Source organism: Manacus vitellinus, unplaced genomic scaffold (genome assembly GCF_001715985.3).
Source record: "Manacus vitellinus isolate BGI_N305 unplaced genomic scaffold, ASM171598v3 scaffold_46_pilon, whole genome shotgun sequence".
Lineage (NCBI taxonomy): Eukaryota > Metazoa > Chordata > Aves > Passeriformes > Pipridae > Manacus > Manacus vitellinus.
The window spans coordinates 2,014,747-2,037,864 of record NW_021940578.1 but is presented as its reverse complement, the minus strand read 5'-3'; the positions used below and the strand labels follow the sequence as shown (position 1 = coordinate 2,037,864).

The 23,118-nt window shown below is 53.4% G+C and overlaps 1 protein-coding gene across 1 annotated transcript in view; it reads left to right on the top strand.

The window, feature by feature from the left end:
- EPHB2 (EPH receptor B2) overlaps positions 1 to 23,118 on the top strand; it is a 70,499-nt gene that overhangs the window by 5,617 nt on the left and 41,764 nt on the right. The window lies entirely within an intron of this gene.

Below are 23,118 nucleotides of genomic sequence, written 5' to 3'. Positions count from 1 at the left end.
AAGCAGGCTCCATGAGTGCCTGCTGAGCTCAGCTGAGCACCATGGAGCCAGTGTGGTGCAGGCAAGTGAGAGGCTCTGCGCCACCCTCCCTCTGTGCTCCTCCCCAGTTGCACTTGGGAAGGTTGGAAAAGGAACTACTGGGGTTGTTGGAAGAGAGATGGGGACCCAAGAGCTGTGTGATGGGCACCTGCAGCTGTACCACACGTGGAGCAAACAACCGTGTTTGGCACATGGGATCTTCTCCCCCCCTGTCCCGGCTGAACAGCCAAATCCCATTGCAGTTCCAATGGGAACTCCAAGCAGAGCCTCTGAGATCAGTTATAGATACTGATCGGTTATAGATTGGTGGGCACTGCAGAGCCAAGGGAGGACCTGTGTCTCCTCTTTTCTGGCTGTGAAGGGGTGGCCAGGTAGCACCAAGCAAGGGGAAGGTGCTGGTAGTGGAAGATGCACAGGCTGGAGAGGGGGATGGACAGTCTGGCTGTGCTCAGTAGGGACTGCAGGCTGTATAGTCCCCCTTGGAGAGGGCTCCATGTCTGCTGCTGGTGGCTGGGCTGCTCACATGCCAAAATTTTAGGTCCTGGTGTGCTCCGGGGGTCACTTAATATCCATGATTTCAGCTACTCCTCAATTGGCCACTGAACATCTCTTCCCACTGAGCTTGGGGAGATCAAGTGTCTTCTGGCCTTAGCAGGGATGGGGATGGGGACAGCAAGGAAATACTGCTGGAAACTGAGCCTGGCTAATCCCTGCCTCGAAGGGCAGACGGGGGTTTTACAACTCCCAAGCAAAGCATCTGTAGCAACACCAGAAAGCCCCAATGATTCATGGCAACTTTTCCATCTCAGCCTGTTTTTTTTTTCAGAGCAGACCCAGAGCCCTGTGCAGTGCTTTGCTCTGATGCAACTGGGCTTTCTTGGGGGCTCCCTGGTCCCGCTGCCAGCCCGGCCAAGGGACAGTCCCTTCGATTGCAGCGTGCTGCCAGACCCTCCCGCAGAGCCCGTGCCCGCGAAGGGACTGCAGGGAGCGAGAGCGGGGCCGAGTGGAGGAGCGAAGCAGAGGAGAGGGCCGGGCCCTCTTTGTCTGCGCAGCAGCATGCAGCAGATTTTGGAGTCCGGTGCCTCGGCAGCTGTTTCTCCAGCCGGTGCTGGCGCTCGCCCGGCCCCGCTCTCCCCGCCCTCATTAATCACACAGTGGCCGCAGCCCGACATCTGCGTGGGGCAGCTGGCTCGGGGGCTGCCTTCCCCTTCCCCTTGCCTTTCCCCTTTCCCATCCCTTTCCCTTCCCCCTTCCCCTTTCTCTTTCCCATTCCCCTTCCTTTTCCCTGTCCCTTTCCTCTTCCCTTTCTCCTTCCTTTTACCTTTCCCCTCCCCTTTCCACTTTCTCTTACCTTTCTTCTTCCCCTTCCCTTTCCTCTTTCTCCTTCCCTTTCCTCTTCCCACCCCCTTCCCCTTCCCCTTTCCTGTCCCTTTCCTGTTTTTCTTCCCCTTTCCATCTTTCCCTTCCCCTTCCTTCCCCTTCTCCTTCCTTCCCCTTGCCATGTGGGGCTGGATCAGGGCTGGATGGGCCCCCAGGATTGTGCTAGACTGGGAAACCCCCCTCCAGTATCCCCCAGAAGCGGAGTGGGGACTGGGACAGGAGTCAGCCACAGAGCTGTCAGGACAGCCAAGGCATCCCCATCCACTCCCAGCCCTCCCAGTGAGCCCCCCAAAGGGCTGGGGAAGGGGCTGGTGGCCCCAGCTCAGCTCAGGAAGGACCTGTGGGATGCAGCCCTGCATCCCTACCCACCTCCCACCCTGGCCCTGGTCCCTGCGGAGGCAGCGTCGGAGCCGCCTGTCCCGGCCAACTCACTCCTACATGTGGCTGGCAGGTTTGCTCGTGTTTCCAGGGGTGGGAGGGAATCTGGGCCCCTTTCCAGAAGCAAAACAAAAGCAAATCCGAGCTGACTTTCGGGGTGAAGTGTTCTCACGTGGCTCGGGTGCCCCAACAGGACATAGCAGGGACTGTGGGGGGACACGGTCCTGCCCCTCCAAGGGGTCCAGGCGGAGAAGGGCATCCCAAGGAATGACCAGCAGCTGGAAGGAGCTGCTTATTTTCCGCCCTGGGTTTCTGAGCCGGCTGACAGCGCCGGCCTGCTCGCGGCACTGCGCTCCGGGGATATTTATGGAGGAAGTTCATGCATCTAACAGCTTAAGCTCTTCTAAGCTCGCAGCCCCAGCACAAAAGGATTTGGGGGCAGTTAACAATTCTGTGTGGTTAAGAGATTTTCATTTTGCCGGGGCCTCGCTCGCCTGTCCCGCAGGGCCCTGCGAGGGGCTGGCTGCCCGTTCCCCTCCGCTTCCCTCCGCTCCTCCGCTCGCTTCCGGGCTCTGGAAGGCCGCGCCTCCCCCAGCCCCGTCCTCCCCACTTCACCTTCTGCTCCCTGCCTGCGTCTTTTCTCTCCATCTCCCTGTTCTTTGTCTGCGCCTCCCCCCTGGCCCCCCCTCCCCGTCCCTCCCATGCAGCATATTAAACACATTTCTCCCTGTGCCTCTCGTATCCATTGGCTCCGCTCAGCCACGGCACAGGCAGAACCATTGTGCTGCTGCTCTCCCTGGCCTGGCTGGACGGTGCCTGCACGGGCTCTGCCTGCTCAGGGGTCGCTGCTGGTCCCAGCAATGCAGCCCTTCATCCTTCTCCAGCCCCTCATCCTTCTCCAGCCCCTCTCCGTCACAGGAGGACATCTCTGATCCCAGAATTCTCTCTTTGTTGTGCCTGTGCAGCACCGAGCGTGGGGAGTCCCCTGGCCTTGCTGGGGTGACAGGGGATGGTTTTGCCCTGCAGAAGCTGGTGGTGACACTCTCTGGCTGTCAGAGACGTGTGGTGTCATCCCTTGGGGTCACGAGCATTTCTGAGGAGGAGAGGAGCTGGTGACCTGATGGGAAGAGGAGAAACCTGGTCAGATTCAGGCTGCCAGCTGTCTTCTCCTTGCCCCTCTTCTATGCTCTTTGCCCCTCTACTTCAGTCTTGTGAGACCTCCCTCCTCCAGTGCTGCCTCCAGCTCTGGGGTCCCCAACAACAGAATGACATGGACCTGTTGGATGAGTCCAGAGGAGGCCATGGAGATGCTCCAAGAGCTGGAGCCTCTCTGCTCTGGATTCAGGCTGGGAGAGTTGGGGATGTTCACCTGGAGAAGGGAAGGCTCCAGGGAGACCTTAGAGCCCCCTCCAGTGCCTAGAGAGGCTCCAGGAGAGCTGGAGAGGGACTTGGGACAAGGGCCTGGAGGGACAGGACAAAAGGGAATGGCTTCCCACTGGCAGGGCAGAGGGCAGGGATAGATTGGATACTGTGAGGGTGGCGAGGCCCTGGCACAGGTTGCTCAGAGAAGCTGTGACTGCCCCATCTGGAATTGTTCAAGGCCAGGTTGGATGGACCTGTGTGGTCTAGTGGAAGGTGTCGCTGCCCATGGCAGGGGTGTTGGAACAAGATGAGCTTCAAGGTCCCTCCCAACCCAAACCATTCGGGGATCCTCCAGCCCAAGGTGGAGATGAGCCTCCTTCCCTGCCTGTGCTTTATGTTATTTTGGTGTCCAGGGCAGCAGATTTGTCCCCATCCCACCATGTGTGGAGGATGCAGGTGCAGATCATGCTGTGCATGTACATGAGGACCCAGAGCCATCCCTCCTTTCCAGAGGGGTGGGAAACAGTGAGGGTCTTTCCCAGACAAGCTGTACTTGGGATTCAGAGGGGGCCAAAGTATGTGCTAAGGGCTTGGAGTGCCATACAGCTTTCCAAGGAGCCAGAGAAGGGCATGTCCGAGCAGGACGTGATGTTTTGATGAGAAGAGGCTATTTATGGCACTCTGCCTGTTTCAGGTCTGGGCCTCTACTGATAGTGCTGGACCCAGCCAATAAATTGTAAGGCTCTAGGGGCAATCGAGTTCTTCCAGGAAGCATTCCTGGTTGAACTGGAGCAGATACAGCCAATAGTGCTGGAAATGTTTCCAGAGATGGAGAACTGCCCGTTAAACGCTTCCAGCCGTCGCTCCTGCTGTGCCTAGCGCTGGGAGCTTTGTCTATCACCACACCTCTGTGGTCTCTGTGGCTGTTTATGGGTAATCCTTGGCCTCCACTCCTCTGGTGAGGTTTTCAGCCAGCTTTTTTGGCTCTTCCCAGCCCTTGGCACTGCTTTAGCCTTTCCCTTGGCAGATCCAGCTCTCCATGCACAGGATGCTTGTGGTGATCAGCCGCGTGCCAGGGAGGATGCTGAGATTCCCTCTTCCTATACCCCCCCTTGCTTAACCATTTGGGCAGTGGCATTTCTCTGGGTGCTTTTGAAGGATCCTTGTCCTTCCTTGTGGGACTGGGAAGACTGAGACTGTGGCCTTCTTGCCCCTGGAGGTGTGATTTGACACGTATTTGTACCGAGATGCACATTCCCAGCTTGCACCCAGCTCCCCGAGGCGTCGGGGGGTCACTGTATCCAGAACCCGTCATCCTCGGTATTTACCACACTACAGCTTCCATGTCATCAGCTAACTTTTATTGGGAATGCTCTGGGCTCTCTCCTGGGTCATTGATAAAAATGTTAAACAGCCCAGAGGCACGAACCAAATTTGTTGGCTCTAGTGGAAACAGAGCCGCTCGCTGCACGTTCCCTGCTCAGATCTCAGGCCCTGCAGTGTCAGCCAAGTTTTAATGCATCAAGGATGTCCCGTGGTGTCGGTGGACCCACTGATGTTGGAATCAAAATATCATGTGTGTTAGCAAGGGAAATGCTCTGCAGAGGTTTGGGTCTGTGGCATTAACAGCGCAACCCCCCCCCCCAGCCAATCTTGTAATTGCATCAAAAACCCCTACAAGGCTAATTTGCCTTAATCTGTTTTCCCTAAATACAAGGAGATTGGCACTGCTATGCCTACCTTCCTTTAATCCTTCCCTGATCCAGTCCTGGGGCTGGCACAGCCTTATTTGACTGGTACTGACGTTGCAATCCTAAAATAGCCACAACTGCCTCATTTAGCAAACAGCTTTTTCCTACATCTCCAAAACCTGTTGCCTCTCGTGGTACATGGAAAATGAACGTTGAGTGTCCCCCGGTCCATCAGCCCCCTTTTTACACCCCCTTAGGAAGGTGCTGCCCTGACAGACTGATTTAGCAATGTTTAACTTTAGTAGCTGCTATTTAACATCTAGAGTTACTGCTGGAATGGAAAGTATTCCACCATCATCCTCAAAGATGATTACATCACCTGGCTGCTTCCCAAGTACAAAACAGGAATTTGTCTGCCTTTTCTACAGGCTTGTTGACAATTTGAATGCTCCCAGCCGGCCAGGGCTCCGTGGCATTGTTGGATGCTGCTTTTGGGGCTTCTCCCTCTCCTCCCTCTCCGTCTGGGAAGCAAGAATACAGCGTCTTTCTTTCCACGGCTTCGATTCTTCTCGCTGACCTCTCCATGTTGTGAATCCAATTAGGGCTGTGGTGGGGACTGCAGCTGCTCTGGGAGCCCCTCCACGCCTGCTTGGTGCTCCCTGGGGTGGGAGGAGATGCCAGCCTGTCCTCTGCACACTCCTGTTGGAGTTTGGGCTTCGGGAGGTTGGAGTGGGACCAGGGGGAGCCTGGCAGAGCAAGGGGGTGTCAGGTGGGGGGTTTGAGGTGATTTACTGTTGGTGTGAAGCCCTAAGAGATGCTGACCTTGCAGGGAGGTCACAGGAATGGGGCAAGATGTGCTGCTGGAGGAGGGAGATGGACCACTTACCTTGGAGCAGGAAGTGCAGCTTCTGAGGGACTAGATCTTCTTGGGAAACAAAGGAAATGAGAATCGCTTTCTGATTTTGCTTTCAAGACAAGGAATGGCTGAGACCTTCTATGAAAGTATTTTCTCTACAGAGAAAGAGAGGAGATGAGATTTTCCAGGATGTGAGAGGGGATTTTAAGCAGCAGGAGTGTTGCAGAGCACTTCCAGCCCTGTCGTGATGGTGTATTAAAGACCCCAGCAGGATGCAGAGGATGGCCTTAGAGCAGCCCAGGGAAGCTCAAGAGGAGCAGCATATTCTCATTTATCAGTGGGGGCAGGTCATGAGTACCTTGGGTTGGAGGAAGGGATGGAGATCTCAGGTCCAGCAAAACCCAGTGGTAGTTTCCTGATGGAAATGATGGCCATTCCCAGGATTTCTCAGAGAAACATGGTGGACTTTTGCATTACCACTGCCTGCCTCAGCTGCTGCTCCCCAGTCCCTTTGCACCAGCCCCTTCATCTCTGTGCTCGAGGTCTCAGAATGGCTTGGGTTGGAAGGCACCTTAAAGATCATATGGTCTTCTCCTGCAGAGCTACAGGGATGGTCCCTGCCCCCCTTCCCACTCTGGGACAGGCTGCTTCCCCCATCCTGTGCTGGGATCAGGGAGAAGATGGGAGGAGCTGTTGAGAGCATCCCTGGAGGGTGGGGTCCCCTCAGCCCCCCGGGGGATGTGCTGTGACAGGGGTGCTTTCATGGAGCTGACACGTGTACCCAGAAGAAAATCTCCCTCTGACTTATTTTTCACAGATGAAAACAGCATTTTGGATCAAACACCACATTCCTGGTCCTGCTACACCCATGTGAGCAGGGAATGGGGGCTCTGGCAGCATCCCTCCTCTCCTTCCTTGGCCTCCCTTTACCCCCCCCCTTTTTTCTTTTCTGAGAGAAGTGGTAAACATTAATAGGAACTGGAATGAATGGCTGGGATTCAGGCCCAGGATTCCAGAATTTTAACTCGTTATTGCCATAAAATGAAGGGAATGTGTTTTTTGCCATTAGTTTTTTTGCCTCTGATTCAAAGAGCTCAGAGATCTTGGGGGGAAGAAGGACTTTTCCTTGAATTCCTCACAGTGCTGAATTTTTATGAGGGGAATATTCTTTGTCATATGTAACTTGAGGAAAATGGGAGAAAAAGGTGCTTTTGAGGATTTTTTCTTTTTCATTTGAGATTTTTCACCAAGTTGGGCCAAAGCCAAGAAATCGTTTTGAGCATTTAATTTTGGGAAATACCCTGAGATGTTCTCTGCACAGATTTAAGGTTTTTTTGATGTCAGATGAGTCAGATGTGCTTGGTAGGAGCACAGTTCTTTTATTTTAGCCACACAAGGTAAAAATCATACAGAAAATTTAATCTAGAAGCCATAATTAGCTTAATTAGCTCCAGGGAAACTCGTTATTGTTCCCCATATGCCTTAGAAACATATATCACTGGGAAGCGTACAGAAAAGTCCCAATAAAGGTTAGGAAGTGGAATCAAAGTGTTCATAGCTCACACAATGCCTCTGTTTGCACAGACCAAACATCAAAGGAGGTTAAATTAGGTTTGGCCAAGCAAAATACACAATATTGTCACATTTGAAGGAGACCTTAAGTTTGGTGACACTGATCTGTGACACCCAGTCCTGGCGTGGGCAGATGTTGGAGCTCAAACAATGTGAGGAAGGACTTGGGTGAAGAATGAGGAGCAGAACCAGGTGAGAGGGTGGTGAGGATTACAGTTTTATAGAGTTATAGAATCTCCTGAGTTGGAAGGGACCCACAGGGATCATCCAGTCCAGTTCCTGGACAACCTCAAAAATCCCACCCTGTCCCTGAGAGCTTTGTCCAAACACTCCAGCAAGGTCTTCAAAGACTGAGATCTCTTCTCCCCAGCAGGTTGAAATGACACCTGCCAAGGTGTTACACCTTCCTAGAGGCCTTGGAGTTAAAGTGGGGATCTTGGGGATCCTCGTGTCAGAAACTTGAGAGAACTTTGCAAAAACTTAGGTTTTCAGTTGGCCAGTGGGACTTTTGATGCTGGAGTGTAGGGCTCTGCTCCCAAACACATCCCAGGCTCCTGGGCTGGCTCCCACCTCCATGGAGGGCTGTGGGTACCACAGGGATGCTGCAGGTGATGGGCATCCCTGGACCATGAAGTGAGGGTGCCCTTGGAGATCCACAGCCTAGAAACAACCCCTGTGACTAGAATCAAATTCAAAATGCGTTTTGAGGGAATATCTCCAGGATATGACAGTTTTCAACAACGACAACCTCCTACTTTTAGAGTCTTTTGGCACTTTCAGACTGTTGTCAGGAGCTCACAGAGACCCTGTGTTCAGGAACACTGTTTTTAAGGCTGAAACCACAGCTATCAATTTTCTTCCAAAACATCATGATCCCAGGAGTCCCGTGGTTGTTCCACCTGGAGCTGTGACAGGAACAGGAGCAGAGTGAACAATAAACGGCCACGAGAGAAAAGCTTTATCATTTCAAACTATCAAAATGCCCAAACCCTCCAGATTAGACAGAATTAAAGTGCAGCCTGAAGTGGAGCCCCCGAAGCACAGAACATGCATGCTTTGCTCCAAATGGCATTTTCCAGCCTGGATGGCTTTGGAAAAGATCATAGTGACTTCTGAAGCGGCTGCAGGAACAGATAATGTTTGTCAAACATGAACAACACAGTCCATTAAATGTCCCAGATCTGCCTTTTTATGGCCCAGGCTCTCTGGGGGCCTTTGGGAACATGGGAAGAGCTCTCTGGGGGCCTTCCTTGGGAACATGGGAAGGGGCTGCACATGATCAGGGATATGTTTGCTCTTGGGCAGCAGTGGGTGGTTCCCATCACACCCTTCCACCTTTTCCCTGCCCTCCAGGAGAGCTGTTCCTGGGCAGGGTGTCTGCATCCTCTTGGGATGTGGGCTGGTTTCCCCTGCAGTGGCCTGAAGTGCCCACGTGGCACAGGTGGAATACAGGACATTGCTGGGCATCAGAGTTTTCCCTGGGAATTTCTGAGGTGCTGATCTCTCTCTTGAGACATTTCAGTGACATCTGCCCTTTTCCCTCCCTTCCCTTTTTCTTTACCCCTCCAGTTTCATGTACTGGTGACAATTCTTCAGTGTCCATCCATGTTCCTGTCACCATGATCCCAGAGCATTATTTTGGCAGGTAACTTCCCCGTTCATCCCCACCTGGATGGTTTGGGATCCTACAGAACTATCTTTGGCTCTCAGGGATCTGTGATGAGGGAGGAGGAAGAGGAAGTGATTCCTCAAGCTGCCTTGGCAGAGGATGCTGGAGCTGCTCCCTCATGCCAGCCATCATCCAGAGCATTCCTGAAGCTGGAGGCAGGAAGCTTAGGAGGGTTTATCCCAATGGGAATACTCCTGCTGCAGGCTTTTCCTTGCAGCATGGTGAGCAAAATTAATTCTGAGCCTTTCAGAGCACCCGTGTTTTCTGTGATTCCACGCTGCCTTGTTAATAAAACAGAACGAGGAAAAGCAGGGAAAACAGGATCAGGAGAAACATTTGGGGAATGACTCACACCCAGAGAAGCTTCTCATTCACCTTTCCCCGCAGTGCACCCCAGTGATGGATTTAAAGCTGCCTTTGTTTGCCATCTCAGTGCTGTTTGCAGCACTGAGGGGGATGGTGAGCACTGCCTGTGCTGTCATCCCATCACCTTCCCAGGTACCATCACCTGCATTGGCTCCCACACTGATCCAAGCAGAAATGGGGGTGTTTTACTCTCAGTTTCCACCCTGGGAGTCAATCCATGACACTAACTGAAGAGTAAGAGATGAGGAAGATGTTGTAGGAAAAATATTCTCCAGCTTTTCTCCAGCTTGGTTTTCCAGCCAGGCAAATCCCAGTCTTAGGACCTTGCTGGAGCATGTCCAGAGACAGGAATGGAGCTGGAGAAGGGTCTGGAGCACAAGGAACAACTGAAGGAGCTGGGAGGGGGCTCAGCCTGGAGAACAGGAGGCTTGGGGGGACCTTCTCACTCTCTCCAACTCCCTGACAAGAGGGTGGAGCCGGGTGGGAGTCAGGCTCTGTTCTCAGGATGAGAGGAAACAGCCTCAGGTTGTGCCAGAGGATGTTTAGCTTGGATATTAGGGAAAATTCCATCATGGAAAGGGTAGTCAAGCATTGGAACAGGCAGTGATGGAGTCCCCATCCCTGGAAGTGTTCAGAAAAGGTCTAGATGTGGCACTTGGAGACATGGGTTAGTGGTGAACCCGGCAGTGCTGGGTTAGTGATTGGACTTGCTCTTATAGGGCTTTTCCAGCCTTAGTGATTCCATAAAAGGGAAAGGCAGGATGCACTGGCTCGTTCTCAGTGACTGCTTACAGTGGTGTTCTTGCTGTCCAAAGGGGATTATGAAGCCAGGAGAGGAACTCCAGCATGCCTGGTGCTCACTCTCATTGTCACCATGGTACGACTGAGGACTAATTTGCAAATAGGGTGACAAATCTGAGCCTGTGTATCTTCAGGATACCCTATAATTAGAACTGGTTGGGGATTTTTTGTTGGTTTGGTTTTTTTTCTCTTTGCTTCTGGAAAGTTTTTGCTGTCTGGCACAGATGGAAGCAATCCCAGTTTGTTTTTGTTTCTCTCGAATTAGAGCGCGGCTGCTCTTTCCAGGATTTCCCAGGCAAAAATAGGCACATGGGGACCTGCCCAACACGCACAGTGGGTCCTCTAGGACGTGAGTTTGGGTGTATTTGGTTCTCTGCACCTTTGCAGGGGCCACAGTGGGGATTTACCCTTGTCCAGGGGCTGGTTTTCTGGCATTTCCAGCTGCAAGGCAGATATGGAGTGGGTGAGAGCGTGGGATGAGGGGGCACACGTGGGAAACCAGATGGAGCATAACGTGCAAAGCTGACTGGACCCAGGTGCTAGTTTGCAGCTTAGTCCTGCCTGAAGAATCCCAGACTGCTTTGGGTTGAAGGGACCTTAAAGCTCATCCAGTGCCACAGGCAGGGACACCTTCCACTGTCCCAGGTTGCTCCAGGCCCCGTCCAACCTGGCCTTGGACACTTCCAGGGATCCAGGGGCAGCCACAGCTTCTCTGGGCAAACAAGTAGAGAGGGAGTGTGAGATGTTTCTCTGGCAGCAGAATTCCTCCCTCCAGCCTGGGTTGCAACCCCAGGGCTCAGAAAGGCTTTTGGGGGGAGCCCAGGAGGGGGTGGCCAAGCCAGGGACGGGGGTAGCAGGACACGTGGGACCACCACTGCTGTGCCAGCCCGGCCGTGGTGCATAGACTGGGGGGTGCCCCCTGCCATGGGGTTTCCATGGAAACCAGAGTGGTGATTTCCTGCATACTGATGTGCTGGAAGGCCAAAAGCAGAGGGAAGGGAGGGAGGAAGCAGTGTCTCCTCAGGGAGCCTCGGCCCTGAAGGATGAAGGAGAGGAGGGAAGGAGCTTTGGTACCCTGAGCTTCAGGGAGACATTGTCACCTCCCTGATGCTCAGAGCGTGGCTGGGAGTGGCCCCTGCTGAGGGCTTTGGGGGGACAGGATTCATGTGTGTGGGTGTCCAGCTGCTGGCAGGGCTGCAGAGCCCAAGGAGCTGACAGGGATGCAGCACCTTGACAGAGCTCCACACCAGCCCAGGTAGCTCACTAACGAGCAGGATTAATTAATTAGCCCGGGAGGAACTGCAGCAGCAGCACTCTTGAGGTTTGGTCCGTGACCTCTGGCTCTGAGCATCACCTTTGTGATGATGATGGCAGGTCGAGACAGGGCTGAGGCACCAGCAGGGCTGAGGTGACACCTCGTACACTGGAGGGTGGGACACCTCAGGCAGCTGCTGGGTCCCAACACAGGCACATCTGGCCCACATCTGGCCCAACGAGATTTGTAGGGGTCCCAGGTATTTCGTCCTGCTGTGAGCTGACTGCCTGCATCTCCCTCAGAGTGCAGGTGTGCCCGTCTGTCTCTCGTGCCCCGCGGGTGTGTGGCATTGCCCTGGCACCGCTGTGCCTGCACCTGGGGCCGGTTGTTCCCCCCATCCACCACTGTCACCTGGCCTCCTTTGAAACCGCGGTGCCTGCACCTGGCCGGTGTGCCCCATCACCACTGTCACCTGCCTCCTTGAACCCCGCCGGGCGAGCTGCGGCCGGCACCCGAGCGTTGGACTGCTGCAGCTGGAAATGTCTTTTGTAAAGCTTTGAATGCCTCACCTCCTTTAATTATTAAACAATTACTGCATTTCAGCCTCTCTTCACAGCTCAGCTCGGGTATGTTTGCAAACACACAGCTGCGGGAGGCTTTTGCCCTCTCCGAGTCCGCTTCCCTGAGACGCACAGAGTCTTTATGATCAGCGCTCGGCTGAGCGAGTTTAGCGCAGAAGAGGAGGGGCGTCCCGGCTCCGGAGGTTCGAGGTGCAGACTGGAGCAGCCCTGCCTGCTCCTGTCCAGTTTTTCCTGCCAAACCTCCTGCCTGGTGAGGAGAGAAGAGCAGCTCTTGCTGGAGGCGTGGAGGGGAGCGCAGGGGGGTCAGTGGGCATGTGGAGGTGTTTGGACCGCAGGGAAGGTGCCTCTTGCCCCAGGACTGAGCAGACCCAGGAGTTCTGAATATGTCCTTTTCGATAACCCTCTGCTGACTGAGCCGTGACTCCGCACGCTCGTGGGAGAGGCTCATTTCCTCACCGGGCAGCCCAAACCGGGGCTTCCTCGCCCAAACCAGGCTCGGAGAACAGCCCTGAAACCTCCCGTAACCAATCCCCCCTCCCTTTCTGCACTCGAATAACTCAGAGGCAGCGAAACGGAGCTTAACGAAACTTTCCAAAACAGTCGAGGCTGGCAGGAGAACAAGCAGCATCCTCTGGGATGCTGTTTCCAAAAATACGAGCCCCAGCGCGTGAAGCCGTCCCGGAGCCGCTGCTCTCGTGCGGATCCAACCCCAAACGCTGCGCCAGGGCCGTGGCTTCTCCCTTTTCAGGTGCTAATGGTGTCCTCGGGGAGGGGTCAGGGAGGGAGAGGCGAGAGGGGAGGCCCCTGCCTGCCTTGGAAGCGTTTGGTTGTTAAATCTGAATGGTAAGTGCTCAGCCTTGGAGGCTCGGGGGAGCCAAGATCCTTTTTGAGCCTCTAACAGCCTGACACTGCTCTGTCTTCTCAAATTCATTTTGCAGCTCCGATTCCCCGGCGAGCATTAATCACTGGGCTAAGCATGAAGGGAAACGTACCCCTCAAATGGGAAGCCCAGAAGCTCTTTTCCCTTAAGCAGCCTCTCTGTGGACATCTTTGATCTGTTTTGGGAGGGTTTCTTGTTCCACAGAATGCTCTTGGAGGCCATCAGAGGAGTTGGAGCGGCCTCCTGGTACAGGTTTAATGCACGTGCAGGGGGGCACGTGCTGTGGGTGGGCAGGATTAGACACCCATGGCAAGGGCAAAGACCAGGACTCCAGAGCCCTTGGTCCTGCTGCAGTCACCTCTGTGGGATGCTGAGGTGACAGGGACACAGCCCAGGGACACATCATGGGATGCTGGGAGTCTCAGGACACAGTCCGTGGTCCAGAGTGTGACATCGTGGGATGCTGGGATTCCAGGCACACAGTCCATGGTCCAGAGTGTGACATCATGGGATACTGGGATTCCAGGCACACAGTCCATGGTCCAGAGTGTGACATCATGGGATGATGGCATTCCAGGCACACAGTCCATGGTCCAGAGTGTGACATCCACAGTGCAGTGGGTCCTGCTGCTCTCATGGGGACACAGTGACTGTCCTTAGCCCCGTGGTACCTGTGTTTGGCAGCCCCTCCACCTTCAGTTCCAGGTGTTGGCACTGGTGACCTGGCTCACCAGGAGGAATGTGTTTGAGGCTGGAGCATGGACATCCCCCTCCTGTCCCCTGGAAACTGTCAGCTGAAGCTCTTGGTAGCTGCAGGTCCCATGGGGACCCAGAAACACATCCAGGAGGTGTCCAAGAGAGAGATTCCCATGTGTTGGGCAAGATGGTGCATGTGATGGAAAAACATGACCTTCTCAGAAACACACTGGTGTTTGTTGGTCTGCAGAGCTCTGTACTGCCCAGACAGTAGAGAAGTAAGTGGTGGATAAAGCAGTGTTTCCTTCTATCTCCTGCCGTGCTGTTCCTGTTTCCAGTGCCCACAGTGCCTGGTTACACCAAGTTATGCAATTTAATTATGCACCATGTTAAAAAAATATGTCCTTGCACACTGTAAGAAATCGCAAGCAATCTATTCCCATTCACGTCTCTCGTGTTCCTGATGGCTTTATATCCCTCCCTGAGCGGCCTCTTTTCACATGGAAGCTCTGAGTTGATTGATTCTCCATATGGAAGCTGCTCTGTGTCCCTAATAATTTTTATCAGCTCCCTCATGCCCTTGTCTGGGGGTGACCACCACTGCCAGCACTGCTCAAGCTGTGGCTCCTTGGATGGCTTAATGACATTCCTGCACTGGGCTCCTTTCTTCATAATTTCTTACATTTTCTCATTTTTTTTGATGATGGATGAGCTTTGAACTGATGTTTTCAGAGCATTATCTCTAGTGCTGCCGAGATCCCCTCCCTGCATGTTAATAGCTAATTTAGTGCCATCATTGTGTTTGTATAATTAGGGCTCTTCTCCCCCAAGTGCATTAGTTTCCTTTTGTCACCACTGAATGTTGTTCCCAGGGCATCCTCACACACCCATTGGGGCAGGGACAGCCCAGCCTGGCACACTGGGATGCTGCATCCTCCCCAGGAGCTCCAGGCAGGGATGGAGAGCTCTGCTCCAGTGACCCTGCTGCAGGGCAGGGCAGGGCAGCACCACTGGGCTGATTTGCCTTCATTAACTAGATTAGCTGCTTTAATCTGCTGAAAGTGAGAGGCAGTTGGTCCCACCTGGGACCCCGCAGAAGGGATGGATGTCACTGGGAGTCGGGGTGGAGGCAGCAGGGAGGCTCTGCCTGCTGCTCCTGCTGCTCCCTCCTTGCATGGACAGATTTACCCCTTCTCCTCCCACCCCCTCTCCACCCCTTTTCTTTGTACAGATGGAAAAGTGTGCAGGGCATTACACTGTTGCTGTTCTGTCCCCCCGTGGATCACCCCCAGGGATGTTCCCTGAGCCTCCATGTTTGGGCACCCTCAGCTCTTCTGCATCACACAAAGAGATGTGGGGAGATGGGTTGAATCCCTCCATTGTTGGGTCAATTATTTCAATTTCCCCACCAAAAAAAAATGATCTTTTTTGCCCAGCCATGTGTGTCCAGCTCCAGCAAAGGGGGCTGTGGTCAGCAGGGTGATGCCCTCAAGGCAGGAGGTCTTGCAGGGCATGGTCTGTGCCTGCACATGCAGGAAATGTCCCCTGTGCCAGGACTGGGGGGTCTGTGCTTTAACTGTGTCCCCAGGTGGGGACAGATGTGGTTGTCACCATGTTACAAACCACTGATGGACCGAGTGTGCTCCGTTCTGGAGGATGAAGGCTCCTCCCTACATCTGTCTCCAGCTGCAGACAAAAATCACCTTTCCTATGTATTCCCTATATATTTCATTGTGGTTTGTGTTCCCCTGTTTCCCTCTTGCAGAGGGGGACCAGGATTGCCCAGGGTTTGCCCAGGGAATGCCCAGGATTGACTCAATCCAGTTTGAGTCACAGAACACCTTGGAGGGTATGAATTCCTGCCCAGCAAAAGTGAAGGTCACGATTTCCTAAACGGGAATGTGGTTAAAAAGAAAAGCTTGGGAACAATGTGAATGTGTCTCAGGTTTGAGATTATTTTTTTTCCCTTGTGCCAGATGCCATCTGGGATTTTTCTGGAGGAAGTGAGGAATGAGTGGAAGGTGTTCCTGCCCATGGCAGGGGGGTTAGAACTAGATGATCTTTAAGGACTCTTCCAACCCAACCCATCCTGCAGTTCCCGTGGTTTTGAGGGACACAAGGGGCAAAGCTGGGATGCAAAAGCCAAATCCCAGCCCTGAGGTCTAACCCTCCATCCTCTGTCCCCGCTCTGCATTGCTGCTTTTCATTTCTTGGTGCACTCCAGCCCTTTTTTTGCCCAAGGAGAAAAGGATCATGCAAATGATTTGCCCCCAGGGATTCCTGGAAGCTGTTTAAGCCAGCAAATGCCACCTTCTCCCCAGCTGTGCCAGGCAACTCCATGTGCTCATGAATTTCCTCTCCCCTAAGTGCAGGAAGGGGCTGACAGATGTTAACACACGATCAGTGTCTCAGGAGAGAGGAATTAAAGCCACACTGGACCCTTGGAAGACACACATTAGTGTCAGAAATTTCTAATCAATCAGCTGGGAGCCTCCTGGGGTCAGGAGCCTCTTTGAAATTCAAATGGAAAATGGCTCCTAATGGGTTTTATTTTGATTGCTATAAATTGATTAGCGTTAAGATAAACAAGTTTTGTTTCTTTCTGAAAGCTCTAAATACGCTCTGGGGGAGGAGGAGCAGTGGAGTCTGATTGCTTCCCATTAGGAGGTCCCCACTTATCTCCCACCCCACCATCAGCAGTTTGCACCAGCCACAGGAGACACCTTTTTCCTCCAGAGCTGGCTAAATCCCAGAATCCCAGAATGGTTTGGGTAGAAAGGGACCTTAAATCTCATCTCATTTCACCCCCTGCCATGGACAGGAACGCCTTCCACTAGACCAGGGTGCTGCTGATGGATGCATCATCCAAAGGGGTTTTTACAGTGCTGGAGAATCTGGGTCAGAGAAGGTTTGAGCATCCTCGTGTGTTTTCCACGGTGGGATGTGAAGGTGCAGTTTGGTTCTGAGTACGTGGTGGGAAATGTGGCTGTTTTTGAGGAACGTGCAAGGTTTTGGGGCTGGTTCAGCCTGGCAGCTGGAATATCTCTGGGAGATGCTCTGTTGGTGACAGGGAGGGTCTCACAGATCATGGTGACAGTGTCTCTCAGGGCAGTGATGGAGGCTGGATGTGCCCCCAGAGGAGGTGACCGGGTGATCCCGTGGGCTCTGCTGTGTGTGAAGCCCAGGAGATCATCAGGTTCATATTTCTGTACTGAACAGGGAGCTGACATTAATGAACAGCTAATTAACATCGCAGAGCTCGATGGTTGCAGTGTCAGCGTCCCTAATTAGTCTCGCACTAATCTGCTTTAATTAACTGTCCCTGTCGCGGTTTAAATTTAATTTTCAGCTCTAGACCAGCGAGGGCAGTCCTGTGAGCACCTGGGTTCCAGTACCCTGGCACTGCCTGTACTGGGACGGACTGGAGGGGGGCAAGTAGGGCTGCCCAGCTCCGTGTGCTTGTGCTTTCCCAGGGATGAGGAACCTGCTGGGCCCCACATTGTTGTGTTGGCAGGGCAGGGGATCACAGAGCTGAGCTGCCCCAAGCCCTCTCATGGTTTGGGGGTGTTCTCTGGTGAGGGGTTGCCTGGAGTTTCTGTGCCTGCTTGGGTTTGCTGTTCATTGCCTGGAGGAATCAATCACAGGATCCCAGAATGGTTTGGGTTGGAGGAACCTTAAAGCTCATCTCATCCCACCCCCTGCCATGGGCAGGGACACCTTCCACTAGGCCAGGTTGCTCCAAGCCCATCCAACCTGGCCTTGGACACTTCCAGGGATGGGGCAGCCACAGCTTCTCTGGGCAACCTGTGCCAGGGCCTCACCATCCTCATATCTTTCCCAGTCTCCCACCTAACCCTGCCCTCTGGCAGTGGGAAGCCATTCCCCCTTGTCCTGTCACCAGGCAGGAAGAGCCAGAGCATCCTAAAGTTTGTGTTTATTCCTGGCAGAGCTGCTGATTGCAAAACAGGGTCCTGTCCTGCCAAGCAGAGCTCTCTGCCTTGCAAGCTGGCTGCAATCAATCTGTGTGTCCTTGCCCATGACATTGCCTTTCTGTGGAAAACTAGGCTCTGTGGCATTGCAGATGGAGCCAAAAGGAGCAGGAGCAGGTTGGAAAAGCCCTCTAAGATCACCAAGTCCATCTGTTAACCCAGCACTGACAGGGCCACCACTAAACCATGTCCACAAGTGCCACATCTAGACCTTTTCTGAACATTTCCAGCAATGATGACTCCACCACTGCCCTGGGCAGCCTGTGCCAATACCCTTTCCCTGAAGAAATTTTCCCTAATATCCAATCTAAACCTTCCCTCGCACAACTTGAGGCTGTTTCCTCTTGTCCCATCACTTGTGCCCTGGGAGAGCCCAACCCCACCTTACAACCACCTCCTTACAAGTAGTTGTAGAGAACAATGACGTTCTTCCCTACTAATGAGGCAATTCCTTGGTAACATCCCTGCTCTGCAGCATGTGCCATGCTGGGATGAAGGATGAGAATGTGTCAGGTTGGGGAATTTCAGTGTTTTGGGAAGGATTACAGCAGGAGAGGGTTGGGACAGGTACCCCTGCTGTAGCCTGGCTTCAGTCTCCCCCCTCTGCTCCAGTCCCACATCCTTCATCAATCAGGGCTCAAATCTTCCCAAACAGGAGTGTCTCCCCACAGGACCTTCTCGGGGGCTGGGTTAATCTGTATGAGCTAGTGGGGCCTTTAAAGCAGGAGCTCAGGCCTGGCAGCATCCCAGGGAGCTGCACAGTCCTGGGCTTGGCTTGCCCGTCTGGATTAGCGGGGCCTCTGCCATCTGTCCTGCTCCCAGCCCTGCCTGGAACTGCTCCAGGAGCCTTGTGCTTTGAAGAAAACCCTTCTCCTACCACAGCCCCTTTTCCAAATAACCCAGCTGCTTCCCTCTCTCCTCTGCAGACAGGGGAAATCCTGGTGTCAGCACCACAGCCACGCCCTGGGCTTTGGGAGCTGCGCATTTCCTTGGGGAAATGCAGTGAAGTCCCTGGAGAACAATTCCTGGGACCCCTCTCAGCCAAGTGAGCTCAGTGCCTGGGATTTAAAAGCCCAGATCTCTCTGTGTTTTTACAGGGCTGCAGAGGGACCAGGAAACTGCTGGTTGCACCACACTGCCTGTGTGCAGTTCTCACATCACGTCCAGGTCTGACCCAATGTGTTGGGCTCTCTCTGTCTTTGTAGGATCCCAGAATGGTTTGGGTTGGAAGGGACCTTAAAGCCCATCTCGTTCCATCCCCCTGGCAGGGACACTTTACACTAGACCAGGTTACTCCAGCCTGGCCTTGGACACTTCCAGGGATGGAACTGCCACAACTACCCTGGGCAACCTGTGCCAGGGCCTCACCACCCTCACAGCCAAGAATTCCTTCCCAATATCCCATCTAACCCTGCCCTCTGGCAGTGGGAAGCCATTCCCCTTTGTCCTGTTACTCTGGGCTGTACTCTGTCCCAAGTCCCTCTCCAGCTCTCCTGGAGGCCCTTCAGGCACTGGAAGGGGCTCTCAGGTCTCCCTGGAGCCTTCTCTTCTCCAGGCTGAGCCCCCCCAGCTCTCCCAGCCTGGCTCCAGAGCAGAGGGGCTCCAGCCCTGGCAGCAGCTCCGTGGCCTCCTCTGGACTCGTTCCAGCAGCTCCACGTCCTTCCTGTGCTGAGGATCCCAGAGCTGGATGCAGCACTACAGGGGGGTCTCAGAGCAGAGTGGAGGGTCTTCTCCACCTGAGGATCTCACAGATCCATTGCTGCAGCTTCATGCCAGGCTATCCCACTCTACCTGTTCCCTCCAGCCTCCTCCCTGTTCTCCATCCTGGTTTCTTTGCACGGCACACGGTGCTGAGGCCCACGTTGTGCAGAATGGGGCTGGGAGGCTCCCCAGCACTCCCAGTGCTTGATCCCACCCTCCAGAGTGAAACAACACCAAGGAGATATCTCAGAGGACTTTATTTCATGTCACTTATTCCACTTTTCACCCATGGCAGTGGTGCCATCACTCAGCTGAGTACCTCCTACCCCTGGAGATCCTTGTTGTGATCAGTGTGTCTGGAATGGCCTCCCAGGGCCTGATTTCATAAACACCAGCAGTTGCATCACAGGGTTTCCTTGGCTGAGTCCTAAAGGTCTGGAGTATGAGTTGTCTAATCCTGCCCAACACAGGGAGCCCAGAGCTGATATTCCTGTTTCCAGGAGCAATGGAAAATTTTGGGGAAGTGCTGGTTATGAAACAATCCCTCTCTGTGCACGTACCACGTGACTGAGTATCCCTTTCTCTCTGTGTCACAATGGATGATTTTGCCATATTTTGGGGGCAGGCCCATCTCTTTTCTGTGGCTTCTTTTTTCTTGTGTTCTTGATTTCCATCTCATTACTGTTAATCTTACAGGCCCTGTTTTTTCCTCTGCTTTTACTGTATTTCGTGCTGACTAATATAAAGCCACTGCTGCCAGTTCATGACTTTTTAAGATGCATTTTTACTCCTCCACAGTCATTTCTTGTCCAGAATTAATTTTCACTGAAAAGAAAAAAATGAATTGCCTTTTCCTGGGGGCAGCAGCAACTTTGTTTGAGGCTATTTTGGTTATTATTATTATTCAAAGTGGTTTATTTGTACTCTCTGTCCTTGGTGGCTTTGCTGGCATCTCTGGAAACCTGTTCCCTGCTCATGCCCAGGGATGGCAGCCAGCCCTCGAGCATGGTGGGAGAGCCCTGGAAATCTAGGAAGTGGGAAAGACCCTGATTTACTGAGAGGTGCTTTTAAATGCACAGAGGCAGGAGCTGAGTTCAACCTTCCCAGAGCTGACACCAGCCAGCATCTCCCAGCCTTCTGTCAGAACATCTTTTCCACCTCAAGTTGCTTCCAGTGGGCGTATGAAAATCTGGGAATTTAGAAGGATGAAAGTCTGGGAGTTTAGAAGGATGAAAATCTGGTTGGAAGAAAAGCATTCGAATGTGGAAGGTGCATTTTGACGGATGCAGGCAAAACCCACCCAAAATAATTGGAATTATGAGCTGTTGGAAATGGCCTCTTCCCATCTGTTTTCCGGCACGCTCGGCTCTCAGATCCCGCTGTACAGCACCACTCCTGATGGATTTAGACAGATAATTATTTGCTGCTGGTTTTCCCTCATCAGAGCATCCTTTTGGAGAAAGTTATCAGTGTAATGGGAGCCAGGGGACTGAGGGCTCAGCCTTTTCCCTCTGATGTTGATCCCCCTCAACGCTCGGTGCTGCACGACCGGATTGAGGCATTGAGTGCAGAGGGAATGGGGATGGTGGGAATTGGCTCTGGATGTGTGCTCAGCCATGAATTCAGGAGGTCCTTACAGTTGTGCAACACAGGGAGGATTTACAAAAGGTTTCCCAGAAAATAATATATAAAACCCCTACTTTAATTTTCCTTACATGCATGTCCCTGGCACAGGGTGATCTTGGCATGGCCATGCTGCTGCTTCTCATGTGCAGGACCTGCTGTTTGGGAAGAGTTGGAGGTTACAGTAATTTTCTCATATTTTGGTCTACGGCCCCACATCATATTCCCTGTTTGCTGTCAAAAATCCATGTGTTGATTACAGAGATGTGTCTTCCTTCCTTGGACTTCCTTGGCCCAGGGGCTGGAGCACCAAGGGTGGCTGAAGCAGCTGGAGGTGCTCAACCTGGAGAAAAGGAGGCTCATGGGGAACCTTCTCACTCTCTCCAACTCCCTGACAGAAGGGGGGAGCCAGGTGGGGGTCAGGCTCTGCTCCCAGGGAACAAGGGCCAGGGTGAGAGGAAACAGCCTCAAATTTCATCAGAGGAGGTTTAGGTGGAATATTGTGGAAAATTTTTCCCAGAAAGGATGGTCAGGCGTTGGAACAGGCTGCCCAGGGCAGTGGTGGAGTCCCCATCCCTGGAAGTGAATATGGGGATGTGGGTTAGTGGTGGACCTGGCAGTGCTGGGGGAATGGTTGGACTTGATGATCTTAGAAAGCTTTTGCAACCTTAATGATTCCAGTCACGAGGGGCTTGTTTCAACGGAGCCTGAGCTTTTTGGCAGATCAGGTGCCTGGAGACACGGCAGTTTTGGTTTATTCCTGCTTTTTCCTCTGCAGGAACAAAGCTGGCATTTCAAACCCATGGCAACTCGTGGCTGGGTGAAGCTGCTTCGGCTCAGGTTGTTGGGGAAGCCTCGAAAACATCCAAGCAGCAGGAGTGTGGCTGTTGGGACGTGAGGGAATCCGAGGTGGCAGGGCCAGATGGAGCTCTGAGGCAGAGCTGGAGGCACAGGCTGGCACTGCCACCCGTGAGCCGAGCGTGGGGACAGCACTGAGGGGCTCTGCTCTGGGGAGGGGCCACTTGCTTCAACTGGGACCGATTTAGCAAAGGGAAGAGTGAATTTTTTTTCCCAGACTGCTCCTACAAGCAATTCCTGCACCTTGCAAAGTGGAAGCTCTGTTGGGTGTAGGCAGCTGGAGTGACAGCAGAGAATCTCAGTTCCCAGGGAGAGGCTTTGACTGTCTCTGAGGATGTAGATCTTTGTACTTCTGATCCCTCCTTCCCATACTTGACCTCCCCCATGGTGAAAATGTTCTTGTTGTGTCAAGCTGGAATTTCCCATGTGCCAGCTTGAGTCTTGTCCTACTTTTGAGGTCTGGCTCCATCTTCTCTACACCCTGAAGGCAGCAGCAAGGTCTCTCTTTTGCCTTCTCTTCTCCAGGCTGACATCTAACCTTCTCCTCTCCCTCCCTGTGCTCCAGTCCTGGTGGCCTTCCCTGAGTCACTCCAGTGCCTTTCTTGCACTGGGGAACCCCAAACCGGAACAGTTTGGGACTTGGGGAGATTTCTTTGGAGGAAGGCTGGTTCTGCCTGTGTTTTGCCTTTCATCATCCTTCGGGGCATTTTGGGAGGAGGATGATGTGTGGCCGCCCTTCCCACGCTGTGCTGCCCTCCCACAGCTTCTCTGCTCACTGCAGGTCAGGAAGGAAAGTTACTGTGCAGCTCCTCACCCTTCCCTCCCCTGCCTCAGTGACTTAAACCACCGTAAAAAAACATTTCTGATCACCCTTTGCCAGCCCTGCTCAGCACCCGGGGCTGACACAGAACAATGTCATCATCTGGGCAGCGGCCGCTGGCACCAAACCAACTGGAGTGCTTTAAACTTGTCCAAACCGGGTGCTAAGTTAAAATGGGATGATTAAACATGCCCACCCCCCCCCTCTGGAAGGGCTCCTGGCCGCCCCCACCTCCACCTGGAAAAGCTGCTCGTGCCCTGGGAAGTGCAGCTGGAGGGGTCTGCAGAGCAGGGCTGGAGATGGGGAGTGTGGGGTGGAGGGCTCTGCTCCTCGGGCTGGGGGAAGTCAAGGCAGGGCAATTTGGGAATGGTGCCATTGGCTGCGTGGGCTGGGGCCTCAGGGTCAGGTAGGGATTTCTCCAGAGGCTCCACCTCAGGCTCTGTCCCCCACCCTAAATCCTGCTCCTCCAATATCTTGAGCAGGGGAGTGGAGACGGGTGATTCACAGGTGAAAACACTGAGCAGCCACAGAAGCACTTAGAGCCCCTGAAAAGGGAGGAAAAAACCCATTTGGGGGCCTTATCCTGGCCCTGTTCACACTG